The 10,018-nt window shown below is 44.9% G+C and overlaps 1 long non-coding RNA gene across 2 annotated transcripts; it reads left to right on the top strand.

Annotated features, from left to right (window-relative positions):
• Window positions 1-5,111: 5,111 nt before the first annotated feature.
• LOC127020250 (uncharacterized) lies at window positions 5,112-6,880 on the top strand. Of its 2 annotated transcripts, XR_007767038.1 has the most exons (3): window positions 5,112-5,180; window positions 5,347-5,449; window positions 5,756-6,880. It is a non-coding gene; the product is annotated as an uncharacterized LOC127020250 (long non-coding RNA). The 2 variants fall into 2 exon arrangements; XR_007767039.1 differs by lacking the exon at window positions 5,347-5,449.
• Window positions 6,881-10,018: the final 3,138 nt, after the last annotated feature.

Here is a 10,018-nt window from a genome sequence, read left to right on the forward strand (position 1 = left end):
CACCTTCTCCTAAGTGTCCCGATGGTCCTCTCGATCTCAGCCTCTCTGCATCATCTTGGTTTGGTTTGTACACAGCTCCTTCATCTGTCCCTCATCACCTTGTCTGCACCTGGTAGTGGTGGGTATGTGGTTGCTGGGTGTATGCTCAGCGGCAGTGAGCAGCAGGGAAGCAGGAGGGGGGCAGTGGGATTTGGGGTCTCTCCCAGCCCCTCTGCGAGGCAGAACCGTGCAGGGATTGAGAGCTCAGGGCACAGGAGGGGGCCTTCATCAGTCTGAGTAGACTGGATTAGCTCCTAGCAATACTTACTGGGTCAGCCCCCTCCTGCTGCTGCTTCGTATACGTGTTCCTGGTGCTAAATCCGGGGAAGCAAAGTCTGGTGATGTGGCTGCAGGAATGGAGCTCAGCTTGATCAGCTCCTAAGCCCAGTTGCTGAAGTCCTGTGTTTTTCCTAAACCTGTAAGGGCTGGAATTGCTCAAGACACTCCTGAGTTTAAGACCTGCCTAACACCTGGGCAGCTGTGCATTAACATCAGCTGCTCTACCAGGAAGAAAGTAGTATCAGGCTTATCTTTGGGCCCTAATCCTTAGGATCACCTCCATCAATGAAAGTAATGTTAGCACCAGGGAAATAGGTTGAGTCAACTGTCAGGCACAGGTCCTACAGCTCTGCATGAGAGGTGACTAATAAACATGGCTCTAGCAAAGAAAACTGGGTTTTGCTTAATGTACTAGGATGCCTCAGTCCCGAGTTTTGTCAACATGCCTTAGGAATCAACCTCAGAAAAGCAGGCCTGTGGGTACTGAAGGTAAGGGTGGAAATGGGTGCTGCCATGCTGCAGTGTAGAGGCTGAATTTGGGAGAAAAGGAGATTTTTTTTTTTTTTAATTGAGAGGGATGGTATTTGAAGAGAGAGGGATGCTTTGGAGTGTAAATCCACAGGGCAAGTGGGAGAACAGCTAGTAAGAAACCTGAGGGTCTGAGGCCACGCTCTTGACACAGGTTACAGCTAGGGATAGTTGGATGTTTCCTCTTCAGCTACTCAACTAGTAGGTCCCACTCAATGGATGGAGGTCTCCAAGGTCATTGATTGCAGTCCCTCCCACTCAACTGCGGATGGATCCCAGAGGTATTTAGTTCACCATGGCCTCTCTCATGTCCCCTAGATGCAAACTTGTTTCCAATACCTGTAGCAAATAGATGATGTCCTCAGGCCTCTGTGCACTGATGGTGATCTCCTGAACTTCTGGCTTTGCTCCCAGACTTGGAGGTGACCAGGGAGGGACTTCATGAATAAAAATAAAATAGGCTGCTGGAATCTGTGCTGAGAAAGACTAATCATGACAGAGAAGTAGTGGAGGCTCATGCAGTAGCTCTGCCAACGTCATGAGAGACTCACTCCTTCCAGCATCTCTCTGGCAATATACCATAACAGAACCACTCCCAGTAAGAAAAACCTGGCATTTGAGGCAGCTTCTTTTCTGGCAGAGCAGAGTTGGTTTTTTTTTTCCCCTCAGTGGGAGAAATTTATATGCAAAATGATGGATACAATTGACTCCCTGCCTTTAGGCATCTAAGGTAATAGCTAAAAGAGATGGAGAACACAGAAGGCAGCAAGCGTGGAGAGCTGTGGTTGGCTAAGGTGAGACACAGCACTGCAGAAGCAGATTTACAACAACTTTCTGTTCCCAGAGGCAGAGAAGTCTGGGGTCTCTACGAGGGGCATCAGATGACCCTAGTAAGGAACGGATCACAATGGGCAGAAGGACGTGTTTCTCTGTGCAGCATATATTTAAGCTGCCGGCTTTGTTAGTGCTGGATGATCATCCAATGGGTGTGCTGGGTCTTCTGGATAAATTCCTGGGCTACCTTTGCAAGCTGCTGTCCTGTTTGATCCAAATGCTAAGCAGGCATGACATGGCACGAATGGATGGTCCCTACTTGGTCCCAGTAGTATTTTGAGTGTCCTAGAGCCGCAAAGACCTTTTGGCTTGGAACATAAAGGGGAAAAATGCAATGCATTTCCTGGAAATGCCTTGCTGTGCTAAAGGTTAGTCTCTGATTCCACTCTTTGTATGCAGAACTTGCTCCTGGGAGTCCTTAATGTTTGTGCTGCTTCATCTTCCTGGGGTTTGCATCTGGCACTTACGGCGTGAGCCGTTTCCCGAGACCCTCAAGCATTTGGGCAGCTGGTTACGGCACGTTTGCATCCGCTGCCTGCCCGCATATTCCTCCTTCATGGGCAAGCGGTAGGGGCACTCTACAAATGATGGAGACAGGAACGCCGCTGTTTGGAAGCGGCAGCGCTGGGGGAAGAAACTGTCCTTCCTTTTGTCCAGGGAGGCAGCCCCTCTGATCACAATCTATTTTTGTATGCTGGGGAAGGAGGGAAATATCATTAAAGACCTTGCTATCGGGAATGGCTGGATGTCTCATTAGAGTGGGCAAAATGACTCGTTTCCTCTCTGCAGGTTTTTTTTTTTCCCAGGAACTCCATGGAGGGAAGGAGTTCATTTAAAAACAAATATACGTACCAGCGTGCCTGCAGGGCACACTGTTTCAGCACAGGGCTTCTATCCCAGCACCCAGGGAAGAGCTCAGCGGTGGTTTCTGAAAGGGAAACCTAGTAGGTGTTTGGCTTTGGATCTGGCTGTTGCTTCATTTGCCTTGTCTCAAATCATGCAAGTGCTGAACGGGGACGGATGGGTCTCCTCTGCTGGAAATCATGTGTTGTAGAAAGAAAGAGGGGAGGAAGAGCTAAAGTGAGGGGGCTGAAACTGCCCTCCCACCACCCTACCTGCACACACAGTGTGCACGCACGCACACTTGCACACGCAATCACAGCAGTAGTACTGTACTCCTGCCAACAGAAACTTAGAGAGGAGGGAGAGACAGCGAGAGACAGCAAGCATACTTATCAAGTGGCTTGGACCGTAGCCGATTTGAAATATTACTAACCTTGCATTTTCAAATTTGATGCACAACAACCAAGATGCTAATACTTTCCTTAGTTTAGAAAAAAAAATCCTTTCACCCATCTCTTCTAGCCGAAGATTAGGAGAGAAGCTTTAAGAAGATTTAAAAAAAAAAAAATCAACTTCTGAGCAGCGGAAAAAATGGTTTGTGATTCAGGGGCTCCGGGCAATTCATCATGGAAATTGGGTTTCTTAGCCGACATCATGTGAATCCTTTCGGCCCTGTCAACTTTTTAATACATTACATTGAGAATGTAAATCGTGTTGGTGAGGGGGAAAGAAGAGGGGAAAAAAAAAAGAGAAAAAAGAGAGCTTCTTCATTTTGAGTTTAGAGGGGAGGCAGCTTGAGGCCTGTAATTCATATTAACTAAATAATAATACTAAAAAAAACCCCCCTCTAAATATACAGATATGTATGTACACCTAGGGAGGGAGGGGGGAGGGAAGTGAACGAGACAGACCAAAATTGAAATAATTTTATCCTTTTGAAAGGTGAGTATTTGAAAGGGGCTTGTTATGGATTTATTTTTATTTTCTTTATTTTTTTTTAATTTGGGTTTATTTTATCCCTTTCTCTGCTTGAGCTAGTTCTTCCATCAAAGAGAAGAGCAAAATGAATGTTTTGGAGGTAGAGGAAGATGGAGGAAACAGAAAAGGGGAAAAACTGCAATAACAGTCTGGGATCTTTTCTGAGTTTGGCTGTTTTCTTTGCTCGCGTGCTGTATTCTGGTGATCTAGATTAACTCTTCAGTGGCCAGTGAAAGCTAATGCCAACTTGTGCGTTGACATCTTACAGGGCATGAAGGTAAAGCACTGGAAGGAGAGCCTGCAGGTAGTGCTGTGAGGTTTCTGAGACCAGGCTGCGTGTACTTTGAAGCATGAACCTTGCAGTGCGTTTGCTCTCTGAAGGCGTCCTTCCGGAGGTTCAGTACGAGCTCTAGGCAGCACAAAGGCTCTGCCTAAACCCCGGGATAGGGCTTAGCCGCTGTACGGGCTCACAGCTAGCTGGGCAGTGGGGAATCTTCACCAGGCATGTTCTTGTTATAGCTGGTTGCTTCCCCTGTGCCTTGAAATACTCTTAGCATTAGAAAAGTAGGAGTGATTCTCATCTAGAAGAGGCAGGGAAAACAGAGCATCTGACCTTACAGGGGTGCCATCTTTATTTTTTTTTTTCTCACTGGATGATGCAAAATGGTGATTGAGACATATTTTATACCAGTCATAAAATAATTCAGGTTGGAAGGGACTTCAGCAGGTGTCTACACTGATGTCCTGCTCAGAGCTTGGCAGGCTTCCACATCCAAAACCTCTGTGCGTGGGCAACTCTGGAAGAAGGTGGTGAAACAAAACTGTGAAAGCAGTCACCTCAAGAAGGATAATAGCAAATAGGACAAAGAATCGATTGGTTTCAACACAAGTTATGAGAATCTAGAAGGTTCCTTCGATACCCTCAGAGAGGGGAAAATGGCTGGAAGTGGGAATTGTAGCTAGAATACATCTAGAAAGATCAGGAAAACAAGCTTATTTGCTCTACTGGAGACTTCTTGGAAAGCATCTGAAAGGTTTAAACCACTCTTAGAAAAGCCACACCAATGCTCCCACCCTGAAATGCATTTGTCAGTTTGGATGCCTGCCACAGGCAGAAGATGGTGGGAAATAAAAAGTTCAGACAGCCCCTAAAACAATTATAGAGGCTGGGGAAAACAATGCAGCTGGATAGAGTGTCTGGGTCTGCTTTCCTTTGAGGAGGGCAATAAGAAAGGTGTCCAAAATATCAGCTGGTACAGATAAAGGCGATCTGGAGCACAAGAGACAAAGGCATGGCTGGTGGATCTGATAGCAGCTTCGAGCTGATAACACAATGTATTTTGCTCTGCGAAGCAACACAAGTGGGGTGTTTGACTGTACCACCAGGTACCGGTATGGCACATGTGGCACAAAACATGTATGTTTTTCAGGCAGATTCAGCATCCAAGTAATGCGTAATCAAACTGCTCCCTGGGGAGCCTGCCTTTAAATAGGGCTGTTAGTGACTAGTTAGGACATGGGTGTGTTTTAACCAGCTAAGTTCAACTCGTTCCAGCTCACCACATCTAACAGTTCATCTCTTCCCCCTTTGCATTTCAGCTATAACAGGAGCAAGAGAGTGCGCTCTCCGCTTCTCCCATGGGAGAACTGGTTTATCACCTTCCTTGCTCAGCATCTGCGTAAGTCCTGAAATACTGATGTAAAGCTGAACGTGTTCCCTTTACCGAGAAATGTGATTTATGAAATGCAATTTAACTCTATTTAAATAGTGCCCTAAAAATCAAATATAAATTCTGAACACTTCTATTAGGGTTAAGAATCCTCAGTTTTATTCCCTTTTTGCAGTGCTAGGATCAGGTGCTGCTCCTCACTCCACGATTGTAGCTCAGATTTGTAACATAACTGACAGCAAACGGTGATCCCTCCATTTTCCTAGAGACATTTGCAGGTAAATTTGTGGATACACGCATGTAGACTATGCAGCTATGCAAATCTGGGGGGTTGATATCAATAATGCACAAGGAAGAGGTTGGGTGAAGGTGCTTCACGCAGTTGTTGTTATTTTTATGCACAAGAATATTCCTGAGTACTGCATGTGATTTTACTGAATACTAGACTATAGTCAAGCAGCTGATATCATCAAGGTATTATTTAGCTGGTGTCTGAAGTTGAGTACAGCATTTCCAGAGGGGTTTTCTGGGCCTGGTGTCCTTCAGAAATAATTAATTTCCCTTTTTTTTTTTCCTGTTTGCAGACCTGTACTTCTCCACAGCTGCAGTTCTGCTCTTGGAAAACAGCCCTTCTCCTGTCTCACTCCCATTTGGGCACTGCACTCAGGCCCAGAACCTAATCCTGGATGTCTCTAACTCCTGCTAAGGACCTGGTCTGCCCCACCTTTAAAAGGCTCCAGAAGGGTGAAATCAACCCTCTGTGGGAGCAGACCCAAAAATATTGGAGTAGATGGGAATTTTGTTGATGGGATCACCTCTGAGAGTCTGGAGAAATGATTTGCAGCCTTCCTCTGTGTGGGTCAGAAGGGACAAATCTCAGCAACCAAGAAGCTCTCTGGCAGATTCAGGCTTGACCTGCAAGTGGTGAAGGTTGTGTGCAACTCTCCACTCAACCTCAGACACATCTTCACCACCTCCTGCTGAACCTGGCTGCATGCCTCTAGCCTAAACACCCCTGTGCAGCGATCTTCCAGCCATCTTCCAGACCTTTGGCATCCTCACAGATGAAGGCACTTGTTCCCAGGTCACTTCTAGGAAAGCTTTAGGCAGGCTGCTTGTTTTTCCCCCCCACCCAGTGCTTCAATCCTTAATCGCCACCTGCTTAGATCTTGGAAATGAATTGTTGAGGCTGTCAGGACTGTACAGCACATAATCAAGTGCAGACATGTACATATATACATATATATGTGGGCCGGCTTATGTTGTGATGCTGTAGTACAGCTTAATTAGGACATCATTCAGACATCTGGGACTATGCCTAAGCTGGAGATTTTTCTTTTTTTTTTTGGTTTTCTCATTTAGGTTTTAGTCAGATTCCCAAGTGAAATAAACAAAAGGCTAATTGCTTTTGGATTTTAATTACCACTGCAATACCTGGGCTTATTTATGAATTGTGTTTTATAGGTGGCTAAAGGACACCACTAGCAAATGACAGATTCTCAGCTGACAACAGCAGTGTTTAAACCAAAGTAATTCTTTGCAGTGGGATCCAAAGGACAGCACGCACATTCATTTGTTAAACTCCTAATTTTTTTTGTTGTAGAATGTAACTTCAAGACTTGGCTGACTCTTAAACATGATATAATTAAGCATGCCTGAAAATGTGTTTAAAAAAAAAAGACAAAAGTAGAAGCACTTTATAATCCAGAGTGTTAAGTCTCTTCAAAATTCCTTGAATAGTTACTTTTCTGCTTTAGTTCAGGGGTGGCACAGCACACTCCTAATATGTGATCCCCAAGTGACTCTTCACACACAATGACTCACTCAATTACTACAGCTCTTTGGTTCATATCTAGTTATCTTTAATGCCTTGATCCATATATGCTTCTGTATGCCTCCTACTTTGCCAGGTGAGTTATTCCACTGATTTTTAAGAGTATAAAATGCTAGGCAAATCCTCATTCTACATCCACTTATTAATCCTAAAAATATTTGACATCCTTTTTCTATCCATCTGTATTTTCTTGTTTGTGATGTCGTGGTTGAACAATTGCAGGAGAAAAATTACTTTCTTAAAATGTTCCTAAACTTTCTCTTTGACAAGTTAGAAACTCTAGATTTCTATTTCCATTGGTGGTCAAAGGAAATCAGAGCAGGGAGATATTTTTGAGAAAGCCAGATAATGTACTCCAAGTGTATTTATTACAAATATCTCAGTTTGGGAGTAATGTTGAGTCTTAAATAGCTTTTCCTATAGTGAGCCTTGCAAACCTGTAAAGTAAGGAAAACAAGGAACCTCAGCTGACGGACTTTGAAGTTTGTACTTCAGATTGAGAAGAAATGAGAGGTGAAGAAGTGAGCTCAGAGTTATGTGAGCCATCAAATCCTGACAGCCCTTGGGCAGAAGTGGAGTGTGGATTTGATAGGATTTCTGATGTTTTGAACATGTAGGTGGGAGGTTTGTGGAAGGACAAAGCATCTTCTGGGTTGAGACCTTCTTGGAGGTATCCCCACAGGTAAGCTAGTTATGATTTTTAAAGGGTTTAAGGTTCATCTGTAGGGAATTCAGAAGAAAGGGTCATATAAATTTGAAGCATGGTGGTTGCTTTCAGCAGAAATCTAAAAGAAAGTCTTGCGGACCACTTGTTCTTAGAGATTGCAGTATGTAATACTCAAAATTAAACTATGTGTCTCTTCAGAGATCCTGTGCCGAGCGTGTGCCTGGGACAAGCTAAATGATTCATCACCTGGTTTTATTTCAAGACTGGCAACAAGTGTACACTTAGGCACGTTCAAATAAGTGCATTTGCTCGCACTGTTGTGCAGCTCCATGATTTATGTCCAGCTGGTGCCGTGCTCCTTCAGCCAATCACTTTGGCTCTTTGATGGAGTCCTTAGAAATCTCCCTCCTCTTTGTTGCCTTCTCTGTGGTTGTCCCAGAAAAGGGGACAAACTTTTGGTTGTCCCAGTCTTCTGGTTTTGGGCCAGAAGGACCATGCCTGACACCAGCGTCTCTGCTAACTCAAGCAATATATGCATTTAAGGACAGAAAACAAGACGTGTGGGATGGCTTCCAGCCTTTCTCCTCCACTGGAGCAAGGGTTGTTGCTCTGGGAGCTGCCTCCATAGTAGCTAGGCAGCAATGGCTTCCTCCATGGCATCAGGTTGGCCTGGGGCTTGTGGGCACCATGGGCCTCCCCTCAGCTGCGAGCTGGCCATCATCTTCTCACCCCTGTGGGGACAAGATGTCCGCTAGTGACCTGCGACTGTGGTGGGCTCCTTGTGTCCCATCATGGGGAGAGGGTGCTGTGGCAGGTCCCGCTGCCATCAACCAGACACGGTGGGGAAACCTACTCTGCAAAGGTGGCCAGTTGTGTCCTGCTGGTTTTATTTTTCTGCTGAAACTCACCATATACCAGCCCCCACGATGATAACGTTGGCTCTGAGGGAGGGGGGGATTTGCATTTTGCCAGGATTATTAGGGTTGGGTGGGATTTATTATTGTTGCTTCGCTTTTATATTGTGGATGTGACCCAAAGGCTGTGGTTGGGCTTGGCTCTGCTGTGACAGGGAGCGTGTGAGGGAAATGGCGGCACCGCCTGTGGTGTTCATGGCCTAAACCGGGGATAAGGCAGAACAGCAGGCTGGGCATGGGGTGTGCCGTCACTGGGCTACTCCTTTACCAAAGTGTGGGCACTGATGAGCCAACAAGTGACACTGGTCATGATTAACCTCTGCCCAGCTGCAGTCAGGCTGCCCTGTGCCTCGTGAGTGCTTTGGGGGAAAGATGAGAGTCCTACAAGCCACCGGGGCCCTTCATTTGACTTTTGGCTTTTAGCTTGCACTGGGTCATGTTTTCACCTGGCGGGTTTTAGTAGCAAAAAAAAGACAGCCTTGTCTCTAAAATGTCTCTCTCCATCTCTTCTCCCCCTGCAGCTGTCCCTGAGAGCATCCCTCATCTATCCTAGTGCTCATCAGCAATGGCGGCGTGACCCACCACGTCCCGTCACAAAGCCTGGCAGGGGATGGCATAAGTCACACATTACTACGTGATGGCATAATTAACGTGTGGTGGGGCTTATTCCTTTGGAAAAATGGCTCATTTTATAACCTCAGTTGCTGGATTCTTTCTGACCGAGGGAAATGTGAGAGCTGGACCAATTTGTGTTGAGTGGATGAACTCTGAGACTAAAATGCATGATGACCCTTGAAATGAAGAGTCTTTGATAAGCAGGTATGATTGAGTGGGCTGTTCTGGAGCTATGCACTAAACCGAGAAAGAAAACCACTGAGCTTTCTGGTGATGGAAAAATTACGTGACTGTATTAGTGCTTCTTAATTAAATTGCATGAAAACAGAAAGCAGAATTTCAAGGTTTAAGGACAAAATGAAACATCAACTATTTTTAATATATTAGGAAAAAATGTTGAAAAATTGTTTTTCTTTGAGGATTTAACTCAACAAGGCTGGAGCTTGTTCTGAGGCAGAATTAGAATAAATTTTGAAATGTTGAAAACTTCACTGAAACAAGTTTTTCAGCTTTCAGCAGAGCCTGAATGGAGCTTAAAAGGATGTAAGTTTTATTTGAGAAGACAAAAATAAGCTTGTTGCTAACAATAGAGATGTAATACGCTTACAGTGTTCTTATACTTGCAATGTATATGCTGGTAGGAGCCAGTGAGATCTTTTGCTTGTACAACCATCTCAGTTGGTCTACTAAAAATTATATCTCAAAGCTTTTCTTATAGAACAGTAGGAATTTTTAACAAAAAGGAAACATTGCTGTGGGGAAAAAAGTCTCCCCTAAAAACTGCTCAGTGAAATCATAACTTTCAGTTAAGAAAAAG

The sequence above is a fragment of the Gymnogyps californianus genome, chromosome 10 (assembly GCF_018139145.2).
Source record: "Gymnogyps californianus isolate 813 chromosome 10, ASM1813914v2, whole genome shotgun sequence".
Lineage (NCBI taxonomy): Eukaryota > Metazoa > Chordata > Aves > Accipitriformes > Cathartidae > Gymnogyps > Gymnogyps californianus.